General features: G+C 49.7%; 1 protein-coding gene across 2 annotated transcripts in view; it reads left to right on the top strand.

Moving 5' to 3' along the window:
- The first annotated feature begins 2334 nt into the window (after positions 1-2334).
- Positions 2335-13276, top strand: part of LOC136612645 (PH and SEC7 domain-containing protein 1-like) — a 57203-nt gene continuing 46261 nt past the window's right edge. The window contains exon 1 of one of the 2 annotated variants that reach the window (XM_066593128.1): positions 2335-2508. The gene's annotated coding sequence lies outside the window, so the exon portion shown is untranslated. Of the gene's footprint in view, positions 2509-2959; positions 2973-13276 lie in introns of those variants that run through there. The other variant, XM_066593129.1, reaches the window with a different exon arrangement.

The following is a 13276-nucleotide window of genomic DNA, read 5'->3' as shown; positions in this document are numbered from 1 at the left end:
GGTACACTGTTATGGGGCATCCGTGGATGGTACACTGTTATGGGGCATCCGTGGATGGTACACTGTTATGGGGCATCTGTGGATGGTACACTGTTATATGGCATCTGTGGATGGTACACTGTTATGGGGCATCTGTGGATGGTACACTGTTATGGGGCATCCGTGGATGGTACACTGTTATGGGGCATCCGTGGATGGTACACTGTTATGGGGCATCCGTGGATGGTACACTGTTATGGGGCATCTGTGGATGGTACACTGTTATAGGGCATCAGTAAAGGGTACACTGTTATGAGGCATCCGTGGATGGTACACGGTTATGGGGCATCGGTGAAGGGTACACTGTTATGGGGCATTCATTGATGGTACACTGTTATGGGGCATCCGTGGATGGTACACTGTTATGGGGCATCCGTGGATGGTACACTGTTATGGGGCATCCGTGGATGGTACACTGTTATGGGGGATCCGTGGATGGTACACTGTTATGGGGCATCTGTGGTTGGTACACTGTTATGGGGCATCTGTGGTTGGTACACTGTTATGGGGCATCTGTGGTTGGTACACTGTTATGGGGCAGCCGTGGATGGTACACTGTTATGGGGCAGCCGTGGATGGTACACTGTTATGGGGCAGCCGTGGATGGTACACTGTTATGGGGCAGCCGTGGATGGTATACTGTTATGGGGCAGCCGTGGATGGTATACTGTTATGGGGCAGCCGTGGATGGTATACTGTTATGGGGCAGCCGTGGATGGTACACTGTTATGGGGCAGCCGTGGATGGTACACTGTTATGGGGCAGCCGTGGATGGTATACTGTTATGGGGCAGCCGTGGATGGTACACTGTTATGGGGCAGCCGTGGATGGTACACTGTTATGGGGCAGCCGTGGATGGTACACTGTTATGGGGCAGCCGTGGATGGTATACTGTTATGGGGCAGCCGTGGATGGTACACTGTTATGGGGCAGCCGTGGATGGTACACTGTTATGGGGCAGCCGTGGATGGTACACTGTTATGGGGCAGCCGTGGATGGTACACTGTTATGGGGCATCTGTGGTTGGTACACTGTTATGGGGCATCTGTGGTTGGTACACTGTTATGGGGCATCCGAGGATGATACACTGTTATGGGGCAGCCGTGGATGGTACACTGTTATGGGGCAGCCGTGGATGGTACACTGTTATGGGGCAGCCGTGGATGGTACACTGTTATGGGGCAGCCGTGGATGGTACACTGTTATGGGGCAGCCGTGGATGGTACACTGTTATGGGGCAGCCGTGGATGGTACACTGTTATGGGGCAGCCGTGGATGGTACACTGTTATGGGGCAGCCGTGGATGGTACACTGTTATGGGGGATCCGTGGATAGTACACTGTTATGGGGTATTTCAGGCTGGCATTGTCTTACAGGTGCATAATGGGCTGGCACTCTGGTGATCTCCGGAGGTGCCCCCCTAGCAAGTCACACACACATGACCCCCGTCCTCAGTTGCCCCCCCCCAGCAGGTCACACACACACACAGGGCCCCCGTCCTCAGTTGCCCCCCCAGCAGGTCACACACACACACAGGGCCCCCGTCCTCAGTTGCTCCCCCAGCAGGTCACACACACAGGACCCCTGTCCTCAGTTGCCCCCCCAGCAGGTCACACACACAGGACCCCTGTCCTCAGTTGCCCCCCCAGCAGGTCACACACACACGACCCCCGTTCTCAGTTGCCCCCCCAGCAGGTCACACACACACAGGACCCCCATCCTCAGTTGCCCCCCCCCCCCCCAGCAGGTCACACACACACACACAGGACCCCCGTTCTCAGTTGCCCCCCCCCCCCCAGCAGGTCACACACACACAGGACCCCCGTTCTCAGTTGCCCCCCAGCAGGTCACACACACACAGGACCCCCGTTCTCAGTCCCCCCCCCCCCCCCCCCAGCCCCCCCAGCAGGTCACACACACACAGGACCCCCGTCCTCAGTTGCCCCCCCAGCAGGTCACACACACAGGACCCCTCAGTTGCCCCCCACCACGTCACACACACAGGACCCCCTCAGTTGGTCACAAACATAGGACCCCTTCAGCTGCTCCCCAGCAGGTCACACACCTAAGACCCCTCAGTTGCCCCCAAGCACGTCACACAAACAGGACCCCGCGTCCTCAGTTGCCCCCCCCCCCAGCACCGTCACACACAGGACCCTCTCAGTTGCCCCCCAGCACGTCACACACACAGGAGCCCTCAGTTGCTCCTCCGCCCTGTGTGGTGACCTCTGCTCTCCGCCGTCCTCCTGCTCTCGGTGCCGCCTGCTGCAGGTTATTATTTCCGGTAGGCACCCATTACCCGTCAGGAAGCTCCTGCAGACACTCCGTGTCCTCCATACTGCCGGCCGACCCCACAGCCACCGGCGGCACAGCGCCCCCCGCCGGAGGCCACACGGCGCGGCATGTTGTCCTCTCATCACCGCGGGGAGCGGCGGGCAGCTGGGCCACTGCTGGGACTTGTAGTGCGCGGTAAGTACCGGTCAGCCGGGGGTTGTGTGGTGCTAGGGCTTGTAGTGCGCGGTAAGTACCTGTCAGCCGGTGCTCGTGTGGTGCTGGGGCTTGTACGGTGCTCGTGTGGCGCTGGGGCTTGTAGTGCGCGGTAAGTACCGCTCAGCCGGTGCTCGTGTGGTGCTGGGGCTTGTAGTGCGCGGTAAGTACCTGTCAGCCGGTGCTCGTGTGGTGCTGGGGCTTGTACGGTGCTCGTGTGGCGCTGGGGCTTGTAGTGCGCGGTAAGTACCGGTCAGCCGGTGCACGTGTGGTGCTGGGGCTTGTCGTGCGCGGTAAGTACCGCTCAGCCGGTGCTCGTGTGGTGCTGGGGCTTGTAGTGCGCGGTAAGTACCGCTCAGCCGGTGCTCGTGTGGTGCTGGGGGTTGTAGTGCGCGGTAAGTAGCGGTCAGCCGCTGCTCGTGTGGTGCTGGGGCTTGTAGTGCGCGGTAGGTACCGCTCAGCCGGTGCTCGTGTGGTGCTGGGGCTTGTCGTGCGCGGTAAGTACCGGTCAGCCGGTGATTGAACACCCGTGTAACGGGGGTCTTAGGTCGGCCGCACGCTTGCGTATTTGCGCATGTTTCAATGCATTTCCCTCACGTAAAAATAAACCGCGCCGCACTATATTTCCGTGCACATTTGCGCACTGGAGGTCCCCATAGAAGTCTATGCGGTGCGCAGCTGCACACATATGTACGTGTGCGCAAAACACTGCTCATACCGCCAGCATCAGCACCTTAGGCTAATTAGCCTTTTAAATCAGGGCGGAGGTGAATGAGTGGTGCCTGCGCAAAAAGCACTCCATTGCGCCAATATGCTGCGCAGGAGCGAGCGTTTTTGCGCTTCTGCTTGCACCAATAGGAATTCTCCACATGGGCTGCACAGCCGCCTCTCAGATGTTTGTGTTCTAGTATGTCATCTGTTGTGATGCCAGCAGTGATGTGGCAGCTCATGCCAGCGGTTGGTTATCCAGTTGGCGTCGGGCACTTGTTAATATATGACAAAGTTTACTATACTCCGAAATGGGGGCATTTACACATTTTTTTGATAATTCTGTACTGTATGATTCCTGCGGCGGACGATTCGCAGAGAATCCACCGCTGAACGCACATGTTGCCCGTGGAATCGCCATGGACCTTGGTGTGTAGACGCTGCAGACCTCACACCCTCGTTTGGCATGACGTCTGCCTGAAATCCGTGATGCCAGTCACTTTACACTGGATGCTTCCTATAGCGTGTGCAGTAGATGAGATTATCCGGGGGTGCCATCTTCATGCGTTGTCCGATACTGCGCAAATCTGCAGTGGAAGATATGTTGTATATACGCTGTGTGGACATTCCCTCATAGTGCTCAGCGAGGCTGCAGCCCCCTTCTAATAGTCAGTAGGGTCGGGGGGGGAGGGAGGGGGTATATTTGAGTGGTGCGACACATCAGATGGTTTCATACTATCCACAGATAATCCACAATCCCCAGGCGCCCCGTGGCGTTGCCCCACCCACAGGGGCCCCATGCTAGTCATATAGGGGCTTTTTACATACATACATTGGTGGCCGGGGGGGGGGGGGGACGCGTTATATATATAAAAAATAATAATATTCACCTCTCTGCCGCCACCCTGCTCACTCGCCACTACTTCACAGCTTATTGGGCACTAGCCATGCAAATTAGGAGTAGGACCAGTCCTTGGCACTGGTGGAGGCTTCCATGCTAACCCCGTCCATTGTAAATTGCCCGACCTCTCCAGCTCCCTGATCTCCAGACACGACACACGCGCTTCATTTCTACACATGTGCATGTACGGTACCTTGTGCTGATGCCAGTGAGCCCTATGCCCACAGCGGCAGAAGACACTTCACAGGGCAGCTATGGTGACAGCTGACAGACCTCTTTTAAAATGGGTATAAGGTGGAATGAAAAGTGTTGTTTGCTGGGGAAGCTTGAGGGTTCCTTCATCAACTCTTGATAAAGGGCGTCACTCAGCAGGGACCACAAGCAGTCAGCTACAGTTGGGGGCACCTGGGCAGCAAGTGTGCAGTGCCACCGCTACTCTACCGTAGGGGAATAAAGCACTGTTCCTGTGGAAGTCAATGGACCATCTGTGTAATGCACGGCGAGGCTGGCTCCTGTTCTGGTAGACTGATGTATGGCCTGCATGAAGGATTACCCTTTATTAACTAGGTCTTCCAGTGGCTAGGCAGTAAATGTTAAAGGGGTTGTCCCGCGAAACAAAGTGGGGTTCAGCACTTCTGTATGGCCATATTAATGCACTTTGTAATGTACATCGTGCATTAATTATGAGCCATACAGAAGTTATTCACTTACCTGTTCCGTTGCTAGCGTCCTCGTCTCCATGGTGCCGTCTAATTTCAGCGTCTAATCGCCCGATTAGACGCGCTTGCGCAGTCTGGTCTTCTCCTTTGCTGAATGGGGCCGCTCGTGCCGGAGAGCGGCTCCTCGTAGCTCCGCCCCGTCACGTGTGCCGATTCCAGCCAATCAGGAGGCTGGAATCGGCAATGGACCGCACAGAAGCCCTGCGGTCCACCGAGGGTGAAGATCCCGGCGGCCATCTTCACAAGGTAAGTATGAAGACGCCGGACCGCGGGGATTCGGGTAAGTACTATCTGTTTTGTTTTTTTTTATCCCTGCATCGGGTTTGTCTTGCGCCGAACGGGGGGGCTATTGAAAAAAAAAAACCCGTTTCGGCGCGGGACAACCCCTTTAAATCTGTGCAGGCCCTGTACCTGAGAGGTGAGTATAGGATCTTTTATTATTTTTACATATGGGGAGCAGGAAAAAAATTCTAAATTTAATGGTACAAGAGAATCTAAGAAACTTTGTAATGTAACTTATGGGAGGAAAATGCCCCTTTCTCCACTTATGAATCACGTCTATTCCTTCCCTTTCTTGTGTGCAAGAATCCCTCTGAAAAACTACTAATATCCATCGCAGGCAAATCGGCTTACTGAGGGATCAGGTTACATGCTGCCCAAAGAAGTCTATGAAGAGAATAGGGACAGGAGGGAGCAGCTGCAGAAACAGAGACATGTACAAAGATGCTGCTGCTGCTGAAGGCTCCTGTAAATGTTTTATTTCAGCACTGGAATCACTGCTCTGTACTCCTGTATAATGTCCTCCATACTTCTGTTAACGATGACGGTATGCTATAAAGAGATGGCGAAGAAAAGACCCCGCTCTCCTGTGTGTGTGGTAGAGAGCCATCAGAGCAGCTAGTCTACACCCACCAGCTCAGGGAAGACTGAGAGTTAGAGAAGCATACAAGTGATACAACGGCCAGCTATGGTGGATATTTCTCATGTACGCACACCGTATTCTGAGAAGTCGCCTGTCGACAGGGATGCTTTAGAATGTTTGCAGACGTCTGTCTATGTCTGACCATGGACAGTGACTGTATCCGTGATGAAGTGGGAAGGCTCTTTGGTGGCTCTTGATCTGCTATCTAGGCCCTCACTTTCCATAGGGACGCTGCTAATTAGACAGAATCTGAGGCGCTTGTAGCGACCGTTCCCTCTTGATGTTCGCAGTCATGTCAGGCGCAAACAGGAAGCTTTCTACATGCTAATGTGACAGGAAACCCGTCTGAAGGTGGGGGTTATATAATGGTGACTTTCACCACAGGCCCCTTCTATCTGCAGGGGAAGTAAGCTGATTATTGGGCATGAGGAGTAGTAGATGATCTCTCGCTATCTGGGGATTTGTAGAATTAGTGGATGGATTGGCTTCTAGTCATTTGTAGAGGGTAACCTACTAGATAAACTGTAAGACCAGATAAAAAGCAACGTCCAGCGAGGCTCGGCCATTATGGATGAACCAGACGGGTCAGGGTTTCATACACTGCCAGTGTATTGGTGTGGAGAATATACCGAGAGTGGTCGAGGAAAAACATCCAACATAAGGGCATCCTGTGGACAGAAGCAACTTGTCACCAAAAGGGGTCAGAGGAGGATGTCAAGAATTGTTTTGATGAACATGCGGTGAACAGTCAACAAAAATGCAGCCAAATACAATGCTTAGGCCCTCTGTCCATGGGCGTTGCGAAGTCCTGCGGCGGATCTCCACTGCAGGAGCCGCTGCCCGGGACCAGGAGCCGGCAGACGGATCTCCGCTGTCAGCCTATCTGACAGATAGGCTGATCGTGGAGAATCACAGCAATTTGCAGCATGCAATTGCTGTTTGTGAGCGGAGAATCACAATGATTCTCTGCTCGTGGACACGGGGCCTGCGCTTTCCATAGCAACGCTATGGAAAGCTTCAGACAGCGTGATTCGCCGGCGATTTACCGCCGGTGAAATCACACCCGTGGACAGGGGGCCTTATGCGCCAGCTAATATGCCTGAATGCATAGCTCGGCGTTCTTTAGCATGGATGGGGTAGAACAGCAGAGGACCTGTTCCCGCGTCATTGATGTCTAGGAGAAACAGAAAGACAAAACTCCAAGGGGAAAAGAGTGCGAAAATTGTATCATTGGGTAGTGGAAAACCAGCGCCAGGTCAGTGGAATCCAGATTACTGTTGCACCATGCTGATGGGTCAAAATTTGGAGCAAGCAGCATGAATCACTGAACCCTTCCTGTCAGCTGTCTGTAGTCCATTTTTTATGCTACCAAAATATGTGCATAAAACACAGAAATGGGACTGAACTCATTGAAATCCGTGCGTTCTATTCTGTGTATTGTGTGCGCAATTTTTAGTGAAGGGGAGTTCTGAAGGCCAAAAGAAGTCCAACGAGTTACTAGATGGAGTCCCCAATAAAGTGGCCATTCAGTGTATTGGTGGGGTATTAATATTGTATTCCCAGCTCCAGCCTTGAGGTTAACCCCTGAGTCCCCAGCGTCGGTAGACAGATGCATAAATATATAAGGTAATGTTGCTGTTACATGTCCTGCTACACATGTAACTTGTGCTTGCAGCAATGTCATCTTCTTGAGCTGCAGGCACGTCCCATCTGCTGCCGTCTTGTCTCGGCTCGGGGGCTGCAGCCAGGTTGGGACGTCACTTTCTGGACAGAATCCCACAATAACTACTTCCACAATCGTGCGGAGTCGGCGCTGGGCATGAACAAAGGCGCGACTGTATAGAGCCCGGCCCCAGCTGTTGCATGTAACGCAGTCCTCCGATGTATCTATAGTCTCCATGCGACTGCTGGGAGGACTATTCATCATCGGCATCAATGCCTGATTGTGAAGACGTTACTGACAATTGGGGTTCTTCCCTTTGAACGTTTGCTACTATTTTTACCGTTCTGCTGGATGTTTTGCAGTAACGGATGCCATACTGATTAGCGGGGATCATTTCTCGTTCTGTAATAGACGCATTGAAGTGAGTCTGCTTTAATAAAATAACCATTCTGCAGTGTCTTTTCTTAGGTCGCTGCAGTGTTTTGATCATCAGTTATTCCTGTTGGAATTGTATGAATCCGTTAACCTGCCCATACACGTTAGAGTTGATCAAAACGGATGTTTTTCAACCAAAACGATCTTTTGTCAGGTGAACTTTAACAACGGATAATTGTTACAGCCGACCTCCATCAGCTACAAAGAAGTCGGCTACATTTTAAATTTTCATCCGGCAGTAGGACAAAAGATCTCTCGTTCGGAGGAAAGTTTTTATTTTTTTCGTCCACGAATGATCTTTTATTGTAAGGACGTTCCTAGAAAGATCTTTCGTCTGTTGGCCGGTGTCATTGAACATTTTGGTAGCACCCAGTTGATTCATATATTTCCAGGAGGAATAGCAGAGGAATAGCACAATGTAATGCGGCTTCACAAAGACATATGCGCAATTGCAGACACCTTAGCGCAGCTTTTTTGAGCTATAAGGCGTCTTTAACACGAGCGTCATTTTGATGCTAAATACCATGTTTCCCCCGAAAATAAGACAGTGTCTTATATTAATTTTTGTTCAAAAAGGTTTAACTTTTTTACATGTATAGCTGCCTGGACACTATTTAAATGGACTTTTTAAATTAACTGTTAGCAGGGCTTAATTTTGGAGTACGGCTTATATTTCAAGCATCCTCAAAAAGCCTGAAAAATCATTTTGCATCCTCAAAAATTCTGGAAAATCATGCTATGTCTTATTTTCAGGGTATGTCTTATTTTCAGGGAAACAGGGTAAGTGCGTCAAAAAAGTGCAACTAAATGAACCCATGGCTGAGATTTCTCTCAGTTAAAAAAAACGACCTGTTCTATGTTTTGACGGCACAGCTTCGGCGGCTCCCATAGACTACTATGGAGTTATGGTGTTTCACGCACCTCCTTGCGTACTGATTTCTATGGGGACCTTTAGTGCGCAAAATACGCAGAAAAATAGAATTTTTTTTTCTTTGTTTTGCGCAACCGAAATGCACGCGCCAAAATATGAACACTTTATCCGCGTAGATTCCACCAAGAAGCATTGCTGAGCTGCAGATTTCTGCTGCGGTTGTACGAATGTTTGGTTACGGATCTGCATTTGGATTTAGCATTTTTCAGTGCGCAGATCTGCATGCAGCCCCCGGTGTGGATCCCGCCCTGATATGGCGCACACGTCACTTTTTTTTTTTTTTTCCACACATGGATTTGAAATCTGCATGCAGAAAATATCTGTGTTGTATAGACGATGGCGCGGATTCCCATTGAAAGTAATGAGATGTGGATTCCGTAGCGAACCGGTGGCAAAACCCGGCTGTGTGAACATCCCTGAAGATGAGCGGCGCCAGAACAGGAGGACAGATTGGTAGCTGGCGGGTCCTCTGTATCAGCGGCTTCTGAGGCTCGCCAGAATACATGTAAGGGCTCCTTCATACGAGCGGATGCATTTTTGCGCACACCGTATTAGCGCTACATACGAGGCTTTTTTGCGTGCAGCAGATGAACACGCTCGGATTTAAATGGATATTTAGCCTAATGAGCTCCTGATGTGTTCTTCTTTTTACTAAATTGCGCAGTGTTTCATGTATCTCCTTGCATACTGCATGTGCTTGTGCGTGCACACCTTCCTTGGGGCAGAAATGCAACTAAAATAGAGCAGGTTCTGTTTTTTTGCGCGTGCGATAAATGGACACGCGAAGTTGGGAAACCTGTACCAACCCAATGACCTCAATGGGTTCTGTTCTCTTCGTATTGCGCTCGTGAATACACCTGTGTGAAGCCGGCCTGAATCACATAAATAACTTGATGTGTTTGGTACTTGTCAATGGGATGTCCGCTACCTATGAATGTCCCCTAAATCTGAATTACATGCAGTGTCTTCGCTGTGGACTACCCGCAGGAAAAGCCGCCACTGAAGACTTTTGAACCACGTTTTCTGTTCAGACGTCGTCAGATGTGCAGCTCCTCCGGCCCGCGCGGACGCAACCTCTTGTTTATATGGAAATTACGTGGTTACCTTTCAACACGGCTGACATATAGATAAGATCTGCTTGGAATATGAAGTTGAGCAACTTTGTAAATACATGACTTATCTCCCACTGATTTGGACTTACAGCTTGCCTGCTGACAGACATTGGACAGGCTCAGCCAAGATCCTTTAATGCAAGTGGGGGGGGGGGGGGGGGGTTGGAATTCTCGTAAGGAGTTTACTTCCCAGAATGCAAATCACCTCAGTAAGATTTTACTGTAAAGACATGTATCACCTGCCCATGGAATAGGTGTCTGATAGCCGGTTGTCCGACCACTAGGCCCCCCTGGGATCATGAGAAGGGCTCGCCTAAACCCCCCCTAGTGAATGGAGCAGCAGTGCCTATACCTGACACTGCTTCACTGTCTATAGAGATGGCTGTTTGCGCTCATCTCCTTCAGTGTCATAGACGTGAATGGAGAGGTGGTCTGCATTCACTGGGGCACTATTCTCATTATCCATGGGAAAAACATCACATCAAAAGGACATGGGTGTAAACCGCACGCCGGGCTATCGAGTTTGAACACACAACTCGTTATTCCTTAGCATGGATAAGCATAGCATAGTGGTACCTAAACACTCCTAGTGAATGGAGCAGCAGTGCCTATACATGACACTGCATCCACTGCTTATGGAGATAGCCGATCGCATCACACAGCTATCTCCCCATTCACTAAGGGCTTCGGGGTACACCGCTCTCACGATCTATGGAAGTCACAGTGGTCAGACCCCCATCAGTCGGACCTGAACTTACGATTCTCGAATCAGAAATGTCCTTGCACTCCTTTTAATTTTTTTTTTTTTTTCTGCAATGTACTACAATACTTCAGTATTGCAGTATATTGAACTTCTACTGTTCAGCTATTAAGCCCTGCCATAGGCAGAGCTTAATAGGCTTAAATACACGTCAGTCTGGAAGCCTCCACTAGGCCCTGGGCTACTGTGACAACCATTAGCACCCCATGATCACGTTGCTGGTTGGCCGATGCGGAGTCCGGATCCCTCCCCAACCAATGGATTATATGCCAAGGTCAGCATTCGCTGCACATGTAAGCTGTCAAACAGTTGCAGTCGGAGCTGGCTCCGTTCATGCCTGTTTTCAGTGGGCGTCAGCAGTGTTGGCTCCCATGCCCACATCATACCCAACCTTGTGACATACCAAGGAGTAACAGTTTAAAAGGGTTTTCCTCAGAAAAACTATTGATGACCCATCCTCGGCCAATGAGCTGATCAGACGCTCGCGGTCAGAGCCCCAATACACAGGTTTTGGAGCAGAGCAGATTGCTCCAAACTCTGTGTAGTGGCCGGCGCCTGTAATTGCAGGCACAGCTGTAATTGATTTTAATGAGAGCTGCGTCTGCATTTACAGTTGCAGCCACTAAACAGAATTTAGAGCTTTCACTCCCTCTCGTGTTTATTGTGGTGCTGACGGCAAGCATACAATCAGTAAATCGGCTGGGGTCCCGAATGACAGACCCCAGCCGATCCACTAAATATCACCTGAGGATAGGTTAGCAATAGTGTTTGCGTGGAAAACCCCCTTTAAGCCAGGAGTAACTACTGGGAGGTTTCAGCTCTGAAGTCTGCAGAATTGTGAGTGCAGCTCTGAGTTACAATACAGACTGTAATGGAATATCCTTTTTATTAATATAAATGTATCTGCTCATCGAATCATTTAAAAAATATATGTTTTTCTCCGTGTTGATGTGTTTCGCTTTGCTCCAGGGGTGTTGGTGGTTGTAAAGGTTTTTTTGGAACTAGCCGACATTAAACTCCGCACATTTACCTCGCAGGCCTCATATTATCCTGGAAATCCAATTGAAAGAAATGCCACTTCCCCTTTCACCCCTTTAACATTGTGTTCAGCCCGGGTGCGAGCCTGCCAAGAACAGCAGGCTGTCTGCTCGCTTCCTGCCCACAAGACTGCTGGGAGCTGAGCTCTCAGCCCCCGGCAGCCGCTGCACAGCACCTGTATCTCAGCTGTTCAAGCCCGTCTCAACTCTGCAGTTTGCATATTTTGGATGACTGGAGCTTCCAGCGAAGGGTGACGGACCGGGGAACAGCGGAGAAGAGACTTGTGAGGTAGGAGGACACCTCTGGGTGTAGAGAAGGAGCAGGTCTGGAAGTAAGAAGGGCATGAGATCCAGAGGCAACCCCTAAAGAGCCTCTGTGGATGGAGCGGGGGTTAATGCAGCCTTAACGAGTCTTGGGGTGCGTTCAGATGTCGCAGTTTGCTCGTGCGTTCAGTTTAAACACGCAGATAAATTATTGTTTTTGTACAGGACCGTTCAGTTCTATCAGAGCGACTGAACCATCAGGGGTTAAAGCGAACGATTAGCGAACGAGCCAACGATGGATTTTTAAATTAACAATAAGTCAACAAATTTTCGTTCATCGTTTGATCGTTGTGCTTGTTTGCTCAGAGCGATTATCGTCCAAATTCAATTAATCTTTTTTTTTTTTTTTTTTTGAACCCCTTAAGGACCAGACTGTTTTGTACCTTAAGGACCAGACACTTTTCAGGGATTTTACCCATGTGGTGGTTTAACTGCCCTATTTTCTTTTCTTTCTCTTTTTTTTTTTTTTCTCCTTCAACTACCAAAATTATTTTTGCTGGTTTTTTTTCCGTGACATATAGGGCTATTTTTTTAATACCTTTTTCACTGACTTTTTTTTCAGTGTTTTTGTTTGTTTTATTGGGGGTAAAAAGCTAAAAAAAAAATTTGTAAACATTTATAGGTATTTTTTTAAAATTAGTATATTTACGCTAAAATAAAGCATAGGAATTGGTTCCTTGTTTTGTTTCGAACATTTTGATATATAACAGGTATGGTTTTGGATTACAAGGCGCATACGGCAACGGTTTTGGTTTGGGTTATTTTATTTTTTATGTATATATTTTTATTTTATTCTGTAATTTTGTTTTACTTATTTATGTAATTATGTTTTTACTATCTATATCCCCCATGACATCATATAAGACCTCTGGGGGACATTCACATGTTTTTTATTTTTTTTTATTTGACATTATTCCACTGTAGTTGGGGCATCCATAGGAGCCCCAGTTACAGGGAAAACATCCCCTGTAGTGACAACAGTCACTGGCAGACCTGATCAGGGTCTGCAAGGACCCTGTAGTTATGCTGTGCCAGGGGATCCTGGTTGGTCACGTGACCCCCGGCTTGCGTAGGCTTTGAGCGCTGTGTACTTAGGAAAGGAGAAGGCAGAAGGGGTTAGAAACCCCTCCTGCCTTCTCCAGGCTATCAACTGTGACTGACAGCTGACAACTAGGGATGAGCGCGTATACTCACTAAAGCACTACTCACTCGAGTAGTGTGCTTTAGCCGAGTATCTC

The sequence above is a fragment of the Eleutherodactylus coqui genome, chromosome 2 (genome assembly GCF_035609145.1).
Source record: "Eleutherodactylus coqui strain aEleCoq1 chromosome 2, aEleCoq1.hap1, whole genome shotgun sequence".
NCBI classification, from domain to species: Eukaryota; Metazoa; Chordata; class Amphibia; order Anura; family Eleutherodactylidae; genus Eleutherodactylus; species Eleutherodactylus coqui.
The sequence above is the reverse complement of the archived record's forward strand: the minus strand, read 5'-3'. Positions and strand labels throughout refer to the sequence as shown.